Here is a 4793-nt window from a genome sequence, read left to right as displayed (position 1 = left end):
AAGACGGACACTCCTGCATCCGCTTCTTCGCTTCTCGTCTCTTTGCCTTTCAGGAATTGTGGGGGAAGTTGAGAAGAAGAGCAGAAGAAGAGCAGCCCCCCCCCAACAGGCTCCTCGCTGGATGGAATAATATTCCTCATCCCCGTCTCCCTCCAGTCCCGGACCTTCTCGTGGTTCCAGTCCAGAGAGCGAAAGAACAGTTTTGCCCCACTTCTGCTTCATCCGGCTCCCACCTGTGAAATATGCCCCCCCCCTCCCCCTCCGCCCCCCGCCTGCAGCCGAGCCTCTTATTGAAACTGCATCTTATGGTGTGAAATATCGCCGGGACACGGCTTCCCAAATAGAGGGGGGGTAATTCAAGCGTGGCGCCCCTCTCTATCAGCCCCCTCTGGTGTAAAATGCAGACTTTTTTATTTGGCTGGATGTCGGGGGAGACGAGGCGGCATCGCCTGATCTCCGGACCGCCGCGGCGAGGAGCCGTCAGGAACGAATCTCCGCGCACGACCGCGTCGCCAATTAACAGGAGCAGAAGTCCCGTCCCCAAAAACCAGAAATAAACCCCTCCGACGAGAACAAAAGAGGCCTGAGCGGCCTTTTGCATTAGGAATTGCCCTCATCTTATCTGTCATTCTGCATCTTACCCCAGCTCCGTGCCCCCCCCCCCCCCCCCCCCCGTTCAGGATATGCTCTAATCTCCAGCCGCTATCTTCAAAAGGCCATATGTGCATCTCTTTTGGGGCTGCCTGAGATTGCCTCTCACTAAGCACTTTCTGGGGAGCTCTGTGGGAATTGCTCCATTTGATCTCTGCTACCTGGGTGACAATGGAAGATCCCCCCCCCCTCTGATCCCTTCCAGGCGCCGCCGGCGCCCCCTCCGTCTCCCCGTGGGCTGGGCCAAAGCCTCCTGAGAAGCACAATGTGCTCCGTGGCTCCGCTGCAGTTATTTCAACCCCTGTAGCTCGCTGCGGCTAATCCAGTTGGGGCTTTGAGGTAGCCGCGGCTAACGGTTCTGCCGGGTCACTTTAACGAAGACAAAGAGCCCGTTTGTGACGCAAACATTTACGCAACAATTTCTGCAGTTTTGGGGCCGAATGGAAACGACGGGCTTGTTTTCGGCGGCAGAAAGTTTTGGCTAATGTGAAAGAGGACTTTGAATAGCGCGAAGGGGTCGTTAGCCGCCGTTTCATGCAGGGCGAGTGCAGCTGACGGACAACAATCGAACGAGCTGCAGCCGATATCGACGTTCTTTCACGTTTGTACTGAATGATTCTCAAAGGTCAGAGTCATTACGTTAATGGAGGAGCCCAAACATCAGCAGTCGCACGACGCCGCGGAAGACGGAGCGAACGCCGTCCGGCGACAAACGCCGCGCCCGGCGGCGGGACACGAGTCACTCAGGCGCGATGCTTGAATACAAAGATCCGTGATGAGTCCGGCCAACTTGATCCATGTGGAGGGAGGCCCCCATGACTGTTTATTCCACGTTTAAGGAAGGTTTGGGGTCATTTTGGGGTCACAATCGTTTGACTCAAAACTCCCCCTAGTGGTCAGTTCTGGGAAAACCACCAGTCAGAGTCGCCAGTTTCTATTGATTCTGTCCATAAACTGTGGCTTTTTTCGCATTTACCAACAAGAAAAAGGCAAACCGGAGGTGAGGAGCGGAGGGTTTTTGAGGACTCACACAATTGCACTCGTCCTTCAAGGGCCTTTTCAGACCGGCCATTGTTCAAAATCTCTCTACATGGTTGGAAATCGAGTGCTGCACAGTTGCACAATACAGACCGACAACACGCTGTTTGATATTCCAACAATGGTTGTCGGTTTCATCATAGTGTGCAATTAGCAACAGCCACAAGGTCGAACGTTAGCACAATTCCTGTTCACTGAGCTTCATAAATCTTCATTGTAGCTGTCAGAAACGGGTAAATTGTGTAGATTAGCTTGTTACAGGAGGCCCTTGTCTGTGGTGTAGTAATAACACGTTTACAACAGGACCGGAACACAGTGTAGGACAGAATAAAGCCGCTCGCTCTGATTAATTAGCCCGACTAAATGCTGGACAATAAGTTGCTTCCACAGCCGAGCCGCTGCTCAACGCTGGCATCAATTTCTACCTTGAAGCCGGCCCATAAGTAATTGCCAGCGCGCTCTAAATGAGGCAGGAAGGATCAATGACAGAACGCCGGCCGCCACGACTCCATATTTCATTCCCTCTTTTACGCACGCGGAGCAGAATTCCGATGAAACCCCGAAAGCCGGACGTCTAATCCAGACGGATGAACATCGCGTCGGTGGGTTTTTTTCGCTTGTTCTCCTTTCGGAGCTAAATGAGGCAACGGCGGTCCCGCTGAGTCAGCGCGGCCGTTTTCAAAGGCCACATGAGTGAGCGCTGCAGGTGGAGCTGGCGGCGCGAGCCGGTGAGCTAACGTCTGAGTCGTTAGCGGTCGGCGAGGCGATTCGGCGCCGATTCTGTTGGAAACGGCTTAAAATTTAATAAGCTGCAGGAACGACTTTCCCGCCCGGAACACAAGTTTCCTACGTCTACTTCCCGCCTTTTGTCGGCGCTAATGTAATTACAGAGGCACGTTATTGGAAGAGGAGATTGGAAATTGAGCAGTTCGAGAGCGGAGGACGAGGGGACCTCGTCAGAAAACTGGTAATTGATATCGACGTCTGTGGGCGAAGATAAGGGCGCCGATGGGACGCCAACCACCAGCTTCAATTATGAACTTTTACAGTTGCATTTTTCCTTTTCTGAAGGTCATTTAAGAATCAATCATTTCTCAGAGGGTTTAACCCCCCCATTTCAATATTTTACTCCCTTTTACTCCAAAAGGCTCCCCAGGAAATGACAGGAGAGCCGGGTGAAGCGGTGAGAGGGGTCCTTGAACGCATCACTCGGCCATCAAACGCACCGTCGTGTCGCCCAGGAGGCCAGAGAACAGCCTAGCTAAAAGCTAAAGCTAACCCGAATCAAAAGAGAGTGAAGATTCTGAGGACAGCTGAGGTTCAAGACAAATAAAGGTCTCGCTCAGGATGCCTGCCCGTGGTCCCACGTCCCAGAGCAGGGACTCGCCCAGCGTTATGTGGGGAGATTACAGCCGCTGCCGGGCCCCCGTATCGCTGGGCTCGAACCTCCAGAGGCTCAGCGGTTATCTGGCCGTTTCTCATTAACTGGGAGATGAGAGCGGGAGCTCATCCTTGGTCGTGGGTCCCTCAGAGAAAACCTGGACCGGGACATTAAAGGAGGTGTAAAGTCTGAGGGGAATCGCTGCGCTCCATCTATCGCGCGTGGAAAACGACGCGGCTTGCGGCCGTTTCCACTTCACGCCGACGTCCGATTCAAATGACGGGTGAAATCCTCCAAAGCCCTGGAGAGTGCACGACACGTCACACTGTGATAGGATGCAGTTACGGTCGGCTGTTCTGCCTTTAACATTATAATATCGTATGTGTCCACTTGTCCCCCAGGACCCCAGAGACACTTTTAATGAGGACAAAACTGTCCAGGGAAAAGCAAAGATAAGACACACCAGAGTTGACTGTCTTGTATAATATTTAATAGTTAAATGCGTCCATTTAAATCAAACCTATTGATCAAAAAGATGCTAATAAGCTGAGACGCTCGTTGCTGCGCCCTCTAGTGGCCGTTCGGACGATTTAACGTCGTTCCAAAGACATTTTGCTGTGGAGCAGAAGTCCTGTCCTCCTCTTGTCACCAGATATGACCAACTACTGATGCACTTTCCGTTTCTATTTGTCATATTTGCTGGAATAACTTGAGAAAACAGCCTCAGATGACACGACTATATTTCTCTGATTAGATGCTGGAGGCGTACGAAGTGACAAGTCTCGCCGAGTTACAGACATTTCAATTAAGAGTTGGAAAAAGATGCTTTATTTGAGGCTCTTGTTGACGGGCTGAACCCCAGGCGAGGAGACGTCAGCAGGTTAAATCTGGAGAGATGAATAAATACTTATGATGAAGGCGTCTTAAGGGTGTGAAAAAGCAAACACCACCTGCAGCTAAAAAAAGCTGCGTCGGAAAACTCCAGATTAAACTTTTCTCTCCGCCAGACTGGATCGGCGACTCTTCGGATGCCAGTCCAGCTTCAGACCTTTCTGCCCCCCCCCCCCTTTCCAAGGCAAGATAAGCGAATTCCACCAATTAAGGAGCTTTGGATGGACCGGATGTTTAATGCAGGGCCGGGCATTTCCAGTTCTGTCCAGTCGGAGCCTCCGGAATCAGCCCATCCTGCCGCTCCGGTTCCAGCGAAGGTAAAAAAAAAAAGTTTGGCGCTGAAACTCCGGATTCACCTGCTGTTTGTGCAGCAGCTCCGACGTCTGCGTCCATGTCATCAATTACCGAGAAGCAATCTGCAGGAATAATGGAGCCTGGAAGGGAAGATGGCGGCCAATAAGGCGTGACTAGAAATAGATTTACATCGTGATTACGGTTTGAAATGGAAGCGTTTGTGGTCAATGTAGAGTACAAATATGCATTAGAACCAGAGGAAAATGATGCTTCCTGGGGTTTGATAACAGCACAACCGTTAGATGATAAAAAAGGACGGTTTGGACAGCACGACAGGCAGCACACCCTCCACATTACAGGCCTGCAAATGTATTTTTTCCATACATTTTCCGGCCTAGATCTGATTAAAGAGATGATTCCAGCAGGCTCTGATTCAGCTCAGAGGCGATTTGTTAAAAGGCCTCCATCTAAAAACAGCCGTCTCTTCGCCCTACCTGCCTCACTCCTCACATGGTTCCCACTCACTGCCTTGTAAATT

This window comes from Takifugu rubripes, chromosome 1, assembly GCF_901000725.2.
Source record: "Takifugu rubripes chromosome 1, fTakRub1.2, whole genome shotgun sequence".
In the NCBI taxonomy this organism is placed as follows: domain Eukaryota; kingdom Metazoa; phylum Chordata; class Actinopteri; order Tetraodontiformes; family Tetraodontidae; genus Takifugu; species Takifugu rubripes.
Note: the sequence above shows the minus strand (reverse complement) of the source record.